The 13,659-nt window shown below is 37.1% G+C and overlaps 1 protein-coding gene across 10 annotated transcripts in view; it reads left to right on the top strand.

The window, feature by feature from the left end:
• Window positions 1–13,659, top strand: part of SH3GLB2 (SH3 domain containing GRB2 like, endophilin B2) — a 1,772,316-nt gene that overhangs the window by 500,821 nt on the left and 1,257,836 nt on the right. The gene's annotated exons all lie outside the window — the stretch shown is intronic.

The raw sequence follows: 13,659 nt of genomic DNA on the forward strand, positions 1-13,659 counted from the left end.
CTATACCTTTAAACTTTTTTTATTTTTACGTCTTCTGTTTATTATTTTTGTCATGTTCCACAGGATCTTCATAAATACTTCTCTAAAATGTATCTATTTCTTCTTTTTTGCATGGTCTTTCAGTCAATTCCTTTTATCTTGTTTCTCAATTCTGTATAAAACTTTTTGGGGTCATCGGTAAATTGCTTATTTTGTATTTTTCCTTTATATTTATCTGTGTATCTTCTAAGTTTTTCTGCCTGTGCTGATATTTTTAATTTATTATTTGCGATAGTGCATGATAGATCCTGATCCGTTATAATATTGTGCATTGCTATCTTTCTGACTATTTTTGTTGATCTGTTATTCTGTCCTCCTCTAACAGTGACACTTCTCGTCTTAGATGCTTTGTAGTTTTCCCTGTTCGATACTTCCATGGTGGTATTCTATTTCTACCCTTCCTTTCTCTTACTACCCTGTGTTCTTGTGATAAAATTGTATCTGTTATTAATTTAGCTGCACAGTAATATAGCCTGTCTACTTCTGTTATATCGCATGTATCTCTGTGGATAGTCCTAATTACTGTGTTCATTTGTTTTATCAAACTTCTGACTTTTTGGGTTTTATTGACCTTTTGCAGTTTATTTCTTTCATTCATCTTAATATGTCTGACTGTATTAAATCAAGCAACTCTTCTCTTAGCTCATTTTCTTCCAAACTGAGGACACATTTTTTGTTTTCCATTTCCTGCGGGCAGTCTGTCGAAAGTTCTATAGCATCTCCCTGTGGCACATTCTCTTCAGTTTCAACCTGTGCCATCTGTTGGTCTGTCATATGGAAACTCCCTAGCTTATCACTCCTCAACACTGACTGCATAAAAGTTTCCACAGTTTCCTGTTCCTTCCCTTCTTGTCTATCTTTAAGTGAACGTTTATACTCGTTTTCTGTGGAAGGCTCCAGAATATCTTCGTATGGCACCTGACCAGTTGCTTCCCATCCCACTGGATTCCCCTTAATTTGGATGTCCTTTGCTCTATCCTGTTGTGGTGCTTTCTGAATTAGGTTTTCTACACTAAATCCTTCACTTTGCAGGTACTCTATAACCTCAATTTGTGTTTAACTTTTCTGTTACTAATCTCCTTTTCTTTTTTCCCTCTCTGACTTTATTTTTTGTATTGTAAAGTTTTCCATGTCCTGCTTCCTTTGCCAGTATTTCTCTTAAAATATCTTTGGTGCTGCTGTTTTTGTATTGATTAGTTTTGCTTTCTCCTTTGCATAGATATTACACTATATTAAATCTTTTTCTTTCCCATGTCCATATTTCTCCTTCCCATGTCTCCTAATCTTCATGGACCGCGGTGGTGGTGCTGCGGTAGCATTGTCGCCTCACAGTAAGACGCTGTCCAGTTCGATTCTCAGCTAGAGCATCTTCTGCATGGAGACATGCGTGAATGGGCTTACCTTCGTTGAAGGTTGTGCGTCAGGGCTGGTAACTCGGCACGTAAAAAAATCAGCTACCAATCATTAGCGGACCGGAGTACCGCTGTGGCGACCCCTAACAGGGAAAAGCCGAAAGACACACACACACGTCTCCTAATCTTCCTGTTTCTCCGTACTTTGGGGATTCGTTCCATCATGCTGTGATGTAACCTGTAAAATAAAATGAGCAGAAGACTGTACAACCAAAACTTGAAGTGAATAAAAGGTCCAGGCAGCAGTAGGAAATGGCTGAATAAAATAATTTAATGTAAAAATAAACACACAGGCGCTTTCACCCTGACACAGTGCAGGGCTTTTTCAAGTGATGTAACCTGTGTTAGACCTTCTACACCAAATCCTTCACTTTGCAGGCACTCTATTTTTTTAAACTTTAATCAATTAATTAATTTATTTATTTATTTATTTTTTTAACTTCTACATTACTGATCTTCTTTTCTACATTCCCTCTTTGTGATATTGTTTTTTTTTTTCATTGTGAAATTTTCCATATCCGGATGCCTTTGATTGTATTTCTTTTCAAATGTCTCTGGGGCTGCCTTATTTCTATTGATTAATTTGGCTTTCATCTTTGCATAAGTATTGCACCATATCAAATCTGTTTCTTTCCCATGTCCAAATTTCTATTTTATGTGTTTCAAAAATATCTGGGTTTTGTTGTTTATATTTTTGCACTTCCTTAGATGTTTCTTTTTCCAAACAGATCAAAGTTTCTAGGTCTATATACTGTTTTTCACAAATCTGTTGTGTTAATGAACACACATTTTAAGTTTGATAAATGTAAATAAAACAATTGAATAGTTTACATGTGTTAATTTGCCTTAAAAGTCTAGCTTATTATTTTAAACCTAATAGTATGTATTTTTCAGGAGCATAAATACAAAGGATAAGACTGTAAACTTTCCCTTACAGTTAAGTAGAGTATATCGAAAATACTGAGAGTAAAGAGGTAGCCACAACAAAAGTCTGCACTGGAAAAGCAAAGACAGTGTCAGTCCACTCCAAAAGGATATTGAATAAGATATCTGTCGATATACTGAGGCTACCAGCATTTAATTGTAATTGTGAGGCACACAATGCTGTCACAGTGGAGGACATGGCTGGCCAGATACAGCACTATTCCATCATCATAAATGTAACCAACAATATTAAACACAAAGCATTATTATTACACGTTGCAGGAAATCGTGCTCATTAAATATCTTTGCATTTCAAACTGTGATAAGTCTAAAGTTTAAATAAAATAGGTTTAGAAAGTCAAACAGGCATATTGAAACAATGCATGCTGGTCCAAAGAAAATGCACATTTTTGAAATGTGCAAGTTCAATGCTGAATAGGCAACAAATGAAACACCACAGATTTGTAATATCAGGTTAACAGTATTAGCAAGGATATTTTAATTTTCTGACATAGAAAAGGAAAGAAAATCATGGATAATTCAAGCATACAGCTCAAGAAGCACAAGAAGGGTGCTGACAGAGCCAGATGTGACACTACAGAGTACCCTTCATTTAGCAAAGTCACTAGAAATGTTATAGAAGTACAAGCCTAGAAAACAGAATATTACTACTTTGTTGATGCTTTTATTTTGTATCACAAAATTTTCTGAGGATGTAGGGGATAAGAAACTGAAACAAAAGGCATGTTTGTGATTACAGCAGATAACAGAAATTAGCAGATCACTGTGTTGATACTGTACATAAAGGACAGTGCCCATCAGCGGAAAGAACATGTGCAATATAAACTAAGCCACCCTGCAGGTATGTGCAAGAGTACCAGTAGAAAAGACAGACCTCAGTACAAAGATAAGGATGACATAAAATACTATTAAAGGTTGTACCTAACGAATGTATCAAGGAGCAGTCGAAATGTGATCGAAAACAGTGACATTGTAAAAGAACACATTCACCTGAACTAAATGAGAGTAATAGTAGTATTCAACCTGAAGTAGTTGTAAAAGGCAACAGATCTTGAAGTGAAAATGTTGATAAACTAGGAGCATGTGTTAACATTCAAGCAAGTAGTGTTTACGAAATGTAAGCCTGCAACAAGAGTTGCAGAAAGCAAATGCCAGTACATGTGTTTAACTCACAATTGCCTTTTGTCATGAAAGGTTGTTTTAGAGCAGAACCAAAGGTTCATGACCGAGTAGCAAAGGTCATTTCCCGTGTGCTAGAAGGAACTGGATCTTCTGAGTTAAGTCATTACATAACAAAGACGCTTGAATGGATAGTGGCTAAATTATCAAATGAAAGGAGAGGAGAGATATATGAAATTAAGGATGATAGTATGAATTTGATAATTGAGTATGCAGTGTGAAGAGCAAGGCCTCTGAAAGAAGCAGAAAGAAAGAAAGAGAAAAATTACTTTGCCAGATCTCCACTCAACAAGTGAGTGTCCTTGTTCAGATGTCTGGGTTGCTAGAAAGAGCATGGACACATTTTAGGACTGATCTTTATGATCAACGCTACAGGGAGAACTGTTTTCTGAAAATGGTAGAGGAATATTCACATTTTCTGTTTGTGGGAACCCAAGGTCGGAATTAGGGTGGGATGAAGGGGTTTGCTGCCCTGGGCGCAAGCTATAAGGGGGCACAATCATCAGGTGCTGATGGTATTGGAGTGTAGTACTGCCATTGCTTTATAAAGCTGCAAGGATATCAGTTTCATAAATGAATGTCAAAACTGCATTTGTGGTCATGGCTAAAAAGCTGAAGTGCTACACAACTGTCTGTTATTGAAAGACTTATTGAATAAAGGTTTGGGTTTTATCCCTTGTTATTTGGTTTCAGGAGAAACCTTTGTTCATTATATTATTTCTTTTTGTAGAATTTTGAATTTAAAGTTATTTTTTATAAGCCTAGCGATAAACAAGATAATGTGGGGTTTAAGTTCAGACCATCTACCTTCTCACTTCCCATGAATAAGTATGTGGAAGTGTTTCAACAACAACTGATTCATTATTTGCAGTTTTCTTACAATTCCTACAGGAAAATTAAAAATAATACATTTAACTGAAAAACAATTCCAGGACCTTAAATCTTTCAGTAGTTATAAACAATTAGTTATCAATACTGCTGACAAAGGGGGTTCTGTGGTAGTTTGGGACTGTTACATGTACTTTTCTAAGGCTAAAAAACAACTGATTGCTTCTATCAACAGATGTTTTTGGCTCCTACCCCTAAATTCAAATCTGAAGTTGATACATTTTTGGAACTGGCCTTAGAGGACGGTATTATTTTCAAGAACACAATTTATCATTTAACAGTTCCTGATCCCTCCAAAGAATATTTTTATTTATTACCAAAAGTCAACAGGGATTTATGGCAACTGCCAGGTCGATCCATAGTTTCGAGGAGGAGATCATTAACTGAGCCATTGTCATCCTTTTTATCTCAGTACCTTAAGACATTGCCCAGCTTAGTAAGATCACGTGTTCAGGATACCACGGATGTTCTCAGTATCATACAGGATACTTAACTTGACATTGACATTCCACATTGGGCAGGACTGCTGGCCTTGGAGTATTGGATAAAATGGGTGGTTATATGCAGTCCTGGTTTTAATACTTTTTTGCTCTGTTTCACTGAACATGTATTAACTAAAAATGCATTTTACTTCAACAATGAATGTTACTTGCAGTTGAAAGGTACAGCTATGGGCTTCTTTTGCTCCCATTTGTGCAGACATTCATGGGGTACATTGAAGAACAAATCATTTATGATAACAGTCGTATTTTTTTTGGATTCATTAGACATCTGGCATAGGTATTTGGATGACTGTTGTCTTGTGTGGAGATCAGATTTGTAATATTTGTAGGAGATTGTGGAATATCTTAATGAGAATAAGTGGGGGACTAAGTTTCATCAAACCAGCATTGTGTTTCTGGATGTAATGGTATCTGTAGAGGTGGATGACACTTCAGACACTACTGTATATAGGAGACATCGGTTCTATATTAGAAGACCGAAAGTTTAAAATTGTGAATGGGCAAATATTCCGATCTTCACTGTTCTGCAATCTCAAAAAAAAAACCACTTCGAGGTCCGGTCTTTTTCGTTCTTTAGAGCATTTGCAATTTTAAACTTTGATCTTCTAATATATACCCGGAAACATCCACATAGTAAAATGCCATGCCGACAGTTGCCATCCCCCCAACATTACAAGAAATATTCCTAAATCTCAATTTCTGAGGACATGTAGGATTTTTTTCTTCCTAACAAGATTTATTAACCAAGAACAAAGACCTCATTATGAGGTTTATTTATAGGGGTTGTGATGTTGGTTCATACCATGGACCGGTCCCAGTTGTTACAGTACAAAATCAATCTGTAAGACCGGTTACGAATTATGGCAGCAATATAGAAGTTTTTTGGATCTGGTACAAAAACATTGGGGCATATTATTAGCAGATGCACATTTAAACAATGTATTACCATCAAAATGCCTGTTTTCCTATAGGGAGGGTAAAACTTTAGGTAGATGGTTTAATCACTATAAGAAATTGACTCCATCAATTCTCAGTACAGACCAAAGTACTATTGAGGGTTGCACCTTATCCGGTTGTTACCCTTGTGGCAACTGTATTTTTGTAGGTATGTATGCAAAACTAAAAGTTTTATTTCTAAAAATATTTCTGTTTTTGAAATTCACGTTTTTGGAAATTGTAAAATTGGAAATTGTAATACCGATTGGGTCATCTATTTAGCGACCTGCAGCTGCTCGGCATTTTATATTGGACAAACTTCCTGTCCCTTTAAAATTAGAGTTTCTGAGCATCTTAGTGATATAAGATGTAGACTGAGTTCAAATGTATTATTTAAACATTCCATTTTACATCAGTCAGCCAAGTTTATTTTTGTAATTATGGATAGAATAACTTTGGATAGAAGGAATAAAAGTGGATGGCATAGTTTAAGTAGAAAAGAAAAAAATGTGGATTATCAAGCTGGGGTGGAGGTTAATCCATCCCACACTTAATGAACAATTATAATTTAACCAATCATTGTAGTTCTGTTGCTTTTTAAGGCAGTATATCTGGTTCTTTCAGATAACTCTGATGAAGGCTTGATGCCGAAACTGGTCTGTATTTCGTTGGTTTAAATGCATTTATTTTAGCTCATGGACTTTTAGTGCTGGCCTTGTTGGATTTCTATGTTAAATATATTTTTCAGCCGTGCACCTTTCCTCACGGGCGTGTATTGATGTGTTATGTGAAGAGCTGAAGTGCTCAGTGTGTCGTGATTTAACTGCAGCAAACTGCTTGTTACAGTTTCAGAGAGATTTTTTTTTTCAACTTACTGTTTCTTTTCTTCTCCTTGACCTGAAATTGAGAGGTGTGCTAATTTAGAGACCTACAAAGGGTTGCATATGACTGAGCTTGTTCTGATGGAGCCTGTTACCCCATGCAGTAATCCCAGTCTTGGACAAGAGTTTAACACTTCAGAATACAAGAAACAGTAAAATGGTAGTGATGACCCTCCCTTTAACTGTTGTCTTTTCAAGCAGTTTAGTAACATATAGGAAATAGAGATAGAAGGTTGACTCAATTTTTGCCACAGGTAAATGGCATAGTAGAGAGACTTGTGTCAAACATATGGAGAGTTATAAGATTGCAGAGTTAAAAATTATGCTATGAAGGCAGCTGTTGAACAGTATGCTGAGATGGTACAGATGTCGCACACATTCAAGTGCAGAAGCTGCAAGAGCCAGTCTGGTATTTACATATGAATTCTGAAACAAAATACAATTTGTAAGTGATGGGGAGCATGCCTAATGAATGTTTAATAAACTCTGAACAGAAATCAAGGTTATGCTTTCTGAAAAGAAAGGGCAGGGAATACCCCTTCCAGAAAGGACAGAAGGTGTTGGTAAGATATGGATGACAAAACCTTATTCATTTTTGTGCGGTCCTGAGACATATTTTATGCAAGATATCAGTGGAGTCCCATGGTAGGTGTAAGTAATGAGGGTCATGCCCTGACAAGATATTGTTCATTTTTAATATACTGGTCTGATGAGTTTAACTGTGGCTCTTTACGCAGTATAGTTAGTTGCACTTTGCCCAATAATGTTTAGCTCACTAGAAACCAATCTGTGATGGACTGATAACCAGAGGATTGCAGAGCTCTATTACAAACTCTTCTTAATGAATTTTGTTTCAGACCTCTCAGCTATCCCTATTTTGAAGGCACCCCACTGATGTTCCATTCCTCCTAAAACTGGAAACCATTTTGAGAATTTCTAAGATAATAAACATTTAAAATCTGTTGGGACCTTTTCTTTAGTTTTATATATATATATATATATATATATATATATATATATATATATATATATATATATATATATATATAGGGTCTATATCAGATAGTCAAAGTTCTGTAACTCCGAACACCTAATGGTCGAACCATTAAGTTCGAAGTTACAGAACTTTGACTACCGATTAATAAAAATACAATGGACAAAAAAATAAATTTTATGCCCCTCTACACCCCCCCGCTACTTAAATATACCAACTCCAAGACCGCACCACATTGAAGTGAATGGAAGCCTCCGCTTATGGATATTTCCATTCTCACACTCAAACTTTTACAAATTCGAACATGTGGTCTTGACCATATGGGGTTCGAACTTGTAAAGGTTCGACTATGTGATAGGAACCCTACATACGTACATATACATAACTCTAAGTGTATGTGTTTGTGTGTGTGTAGAACACTACCAGCTGTAAAATTTGGAAAAAGTGTATTTTTGTGGGAGTTTTGTTGATGTGATTTCTGAGTTGTTTATATTAGCTAAGTAGGTGTGGGGTCATACTCCCCCCACATGATGGGTTAGGGGGAATAGCCCCTTCACAAAATATTCCTAAAAATAAAATTTTCTTACTTTTATATAATGCTATACTTGGTTTGAAATCCATGTCTCGGTTTAAACTTTTTCAGACCAGGACATTGTTCAAAAAGTAACATGGAAATCTTTTTGTGTAATACTCATTGGGAAAATTAACTTCCCTCACAACAAAAGGAAAAAGAAAATCACCCATAATGCCACAAGAAGCTTTGGTGATCTGTCATTGCAGAGATATGACCACTGATAACTTGTCACGTCTCTCAAGGTCAAGCACCCAAAGGAATTTGTTGATTGAAAGGATGACTCCTTACTGCCCTTGAAAGGGGTGTTTGCAGTGATTGGAGTGTTAACAGTGTTTCTGTTGAGCTACCATTTTAAACAGGGTAAAAGTTGCTTGTATGACTAAAATGCTGCTGAAGTCTGACTTCTCTATCAGTGCCAAACTCGGTTACTGGTTGGTATGCATCTTGACATGGTATCAGAACTTGGAACTTTTCAATGAATGAAAAATGAAAACACAAATTCTGAGAAGCCTGAGGACAATCATTTTACTGATATTGTACTGTTTTGCCTTGTAAAATAATCTTTTGACAAAGTTAAGTTGCTTATATGGTAAAAAAATGAATTTTAAGCGAAATGTCTTTGCCGAACCATTTGGCTGGTCTATTTGGAGACATAGGCTTGCATGATTTAGAGTGGCAACCAGAATAAACAAAGAATCAGATAAAAATGTAAGTAAATACCATATTATATTCAGTGGGAGTGTTAGGTGAATGTAACATATAGATTTGATGTTGTCTGTTTTCATCCAATTCAACCTTTGGGATATCGGATCCAGCCTTGGGAGCTTTTCATCCAGGGCTCTGACTCCTCTCTTACCATAATTCCAGCTATTCCCCCAAATACCTCAGATCTCATTTGCCACTTGTTCCAAAAGGACTTGGTTTTCAAGGGTTCTGACTAGTCAGAAGATAAATGGCATACCTCTGAACCATACTGAATTAGTCGTTTTGTACCAAGTTTTAAGGTCCAAATAATGGGGTGCCATGATTCCCAAGTGGCACCCCTTCATTTCAGATTTTTTTCTCTTTTTATTTTTTCGCACTTTGTGAGCTAACGTCTTCAGGTGCATGATGATGTCAGCTCCATCAGGGCTACCAACCTGTCAGAATTGAGCTCAAGGAGCTCACATCATGCACGCATTTTTGGCTGGGGTTCAAGGGCTTGCTTAGCGAGCAGGAATGGAAACCATCTTCATGTTATTCTGAATGGAAAGGATTTAGAGTGTGTGTGAAAATACCCCCATTTTTAATACACCTGGTAACTAGAGGTACTCAGGCTCAAACCCTGTACATTAGGTACAAGGTAAAAATAGCCTAAAATCCCTAGCCACCACCACTTGTAAATTTGTGCCTCATGTTTTTGATCTGTTCCTCATAAAACCTGTGGTTTTCAGGATTTTTGTGGCAAATCACTGCAGGATTGAATTCATTAAATAATGGCAGGCATTTGAATTTCTGACTTCATATTCTTCATAAAATAAATGGTAACACAAAACCTTTTATTCTAGCAATTTTCTAAGTTTATAAGATCAGTATTCGAAATGTGTCCCTATTTTGGGGCTGTGTCCCCCCATTATTGGCTTTGTCCAGGTTTTTCGTGCTAAGAGTTGAGAGCTGTGGTGAGAAGTGAGAACTGAATTCACTAAATGATAGCTGTTTAAGTTTCAGTTGCTGATTTGGCATAGTGGTATGTTGCTCTGACTGTAGTGTTACAGGGTCCTGGGTTCAAGACTTGCCAGTGAAATGCATGGTGGTAACACAACATTTTATTATAGCAACTTTCCAAAATTATACAAACAATGTTTAAAATGTGTCCCTGGTGTTTGGCCTTTTGTCCCCCCCCCAAAAAAAACTGAAATTGAAAATAAGTGTGCAAGATGCCTATGGCTTACACTACTGTCATTCTATTTATAGTGTGGGTGTGGAAGTAGACATTTTTGATGGAAATGTTCTGAAATGTCAGTTCTGTCATTACTGGTTCATGCATTTTGTTTCATTGTCTACAGCCTGCTGGAAAAATGTTCAAACAATAAACGTAAAATGCGCTCTGTCTAACAAGTGTGCTGTATTATGCAAGGAATATAATTAAAGTCAGGAAGGTGTATCAAAAAAACACATGTATGTTTCTTGTTTTGTGTGCAAGGGGCCAGTGATTTGAAAACAGCCCAAAGGTAATCTTTATCCACCACTGACCAGATGCATTTTCTTTGGATGTGGTGTGGGTTTCAGTGCTGTTTCAATTAATGTGAGTTTCAAGGGCAGATAAATTTTAATGCCAAGTCTCTTTTCATTGTGAGACAGTGTTGCTTTGTTTAGCAGATGTCTATTGATGTTTGTGCAGTGGGCTGTAAAATGTAAAAATAAAATCCAAATAAATATTGTAGAAGTAAAGCAGTATGCACACATTAGTGTTTATAGAACAGGATGTTCCCTTGCAAGTACAGCAGTGCACAACTTAAAGGAACAGTCATCTAAAAAGTAAAAAGCCAGCACAAAAGGTGTATGAGGTGTAACTTTATTAAAAAGTTAACACATACAGACCGGTTTCAGCATAAATAAAGAGCCTTCCCCAGTGTAACTAAAAATGAGGCTGAACACTCCTTATATACACACACCCATTTGCAACAAAGATAATTAATTGGCTGCTCACAATTGCTCATAAAATCCAGGGGGAATCAAACCCATTAGTTTAATTATCCATCTTTTTTTTTTTATTAAGTATATTGTGCCAGCCTATTTTAATAGTTCTATCCCCCTTGATGATATCAATGACAGAGAATCTAAATGATGCTGAAGGATGAATGGCCACATGTTTATATAATGCATTAGTAGGCTTTTTCAATTTAATGTCACTCATATGCTGACTGATACTGAACTTCACGGGCCTGGAAGTCTGGCCCACATAAAAGGCCGAACATGAACAGATGGCTAGGTATATGACCCAGTCAGATGAACAATTAGCAAAAAATTTTATATCATAAACATAACTAGTATTACGACTACTAAAAGTTTTTGTCTGATTGAGCCTATTACAATGCGCACAATGACCACAACTATAACAACCCTGAAGGGCATCTCCCATTAAGGTGGATTGTTGAAGAGGAGCAACCATCTGGGCTGCAACCTTGTAGTGATTGAAATGGGATGCCAAAGACCTACCCCTCCTGAAACCAAAAAGACATTTGTCACCAATAAGCGTCCTAATCTTCTCATCTGCTTGTAAGATATTCCAGTTCTGTTGTACAACCTCACAAAAAAACATTACTGTTAACGACCATAAGTGGTATTCATTCTGATAGAAGCTAGTTCAGAAGAAGATTTGTCTTTATATCGTAACAACTCCTGTTTGTCCATACCACTCACCTCCCTGCATGCCACAGTTATCATTCCAGATTTATATACATGTTCCTTAAATCTCCTGACCATATCTCTCTTATGATGATTGTGTTTGTCACTATCAGAACAAATGTGTTTTATTCTCATGAACTGAGACTTCGGTATATTCTGGATGACATGTTGCGGGTGATGGCTGCTGGCATGCAGGAGGGAGTTGTATTCAGGAAATTTATGGAACACCTGCGTAGCCAAAGACCCATCATTGTTTTTGGTTATAAGAACATCCAAAAAAGTAATGTAATTGGGATCTTGTGTACAGGTAAACTCAATGCCCCATTTGTTCCCATTGAGATATTCCACAAATTCCTGTAAATACTCCAAATCCCCCCCTCCATACAAGCCAACAGTCATACAAGTACTGACGCCAGATGTACATTTCTGGCAAATAAAGATTTTGTAAGGGGTCATGTATTAGCTATTGTATGTGTTAACTTTTTAATAAAGTTATACCTCATACACCTTTAGTGCTGGCTTTTTTACTTTTTGGATGAATGTTCCTTTAAGCCGTGCACTGCTGTACCTGCAAGGGAACACCCTGGTCTGTTTGTTCTCTCATCCCTTGCTGTCAGCCATTTTTGGTGTAGGTGAGGTTATGTGTGCTCATTCGGAGCACTCCTTGCCTGGGACTTAATCAGTCCTCTAGTTCATTATTGTTTTGTTCTTTCCCCTGCTGATATATTTATATTGTGGTCTTGATTTTATTGGTTGTGACTCAACATGGTTTTTGTCACATTCGTTTGGAACTAAATGATCGTGGGCTGTTGTCAGATGTGCATTTGATTCACAGGCGTGCTGCTCCTTATTGAAAGTCATAGCGTGTTCAGAACTTCACATACCATCTTTGGTTTTGGGGCTGGAAGGTGTGTTCGTATGAAGTTGGATATTTATGTGACTTTGGGGATTATTCTCATGAGGTGGATATAGCATTCGTGCCTGGCAAATGTACTTTCTTATCGTATGACTCGCAACACGGAGGTATTTATGTTTTCACATTGATTTCAACTGGTTTTGACCTTCTTGTGTGGGACTTGCTGAGGTCGTTTTGGCCTGTACTACCTTTTTTTTTTTTTATCAGGATTAAATATTGGGACAGAACTTTGCGAATCCCTTATGCGAAGGGATTTCATTTCTATGGATTTCATTTTTGGGGGTTTAGTCATTTATATTCAACACATTTAACTAGTGGAATAAAGCGATTTTCTGAATGGAGGACATTGGGCCACGACAGGACAACTATTTTGAAACTCTTTCTGATGTGCTTATTGGATGTTAAGTTGTCAATCTCGCCATCATTCTTGCTGGATGGGTTCGGAGCTGATCCTTGGCTCCGACTCGGCACTTCTAAACTCGAGAGCTAATTTTACTAGCTCGAGGCAACCCTATATCCCATGATGTAAGGCGGAGACTACCCAGATCTCGTTTGCCGCTTCACTAACGAGGTGCCTTCTTTTACCATCTCTAGGTAAGTGAATAGTTTTTGAGACTTTTTGTCTACCCCCCTTTAAATTTATATATATAATTGTTTTTTGTTAACTTTAATGACTTACTTTAACCCTATTTCCGTCAGTGTTCCCTTTTTTTCGAGTATTTTATTCCCTTTTCCTAGCTTGGGCCTTGGGCCTTCCCCTCCCAAAAATTTTCCTGTCAGTGATTGTGTATAACTGTGTGTTATCCCTGTGTATTTTAAATTGTTGGATTGAGTGTGTTTGTGTGTGTTACTGTATTGTGTTTCCTCGACACAGTTATGTCGAAGGACACTAAGGTCTCAGGCTTCAAGAAGTGTGACTCGTGCTGTCAGAAGATGTCTCTGACAGACGGTCACACTTCTTGTGTTTATTGCCTGGGACCTTTGCACCTGCAGGACTCTTGTGCT

The sequence above is a fragment of the Protopterus annectens genome, chromosome 16.part0, assembly GCF_019279795.1.
Source record: "Protopterus annectens isolate FY-2018-M chromosome 16.part0, PAN1.0, whole genome shotgun sequence".
In the NCBI taxonomy this organism is placed as follows: Eukaryota; Metazoa; Chordata; order Ceratodontiformes; family Protopteridae; genus Protopterus; species Protopterus annectens.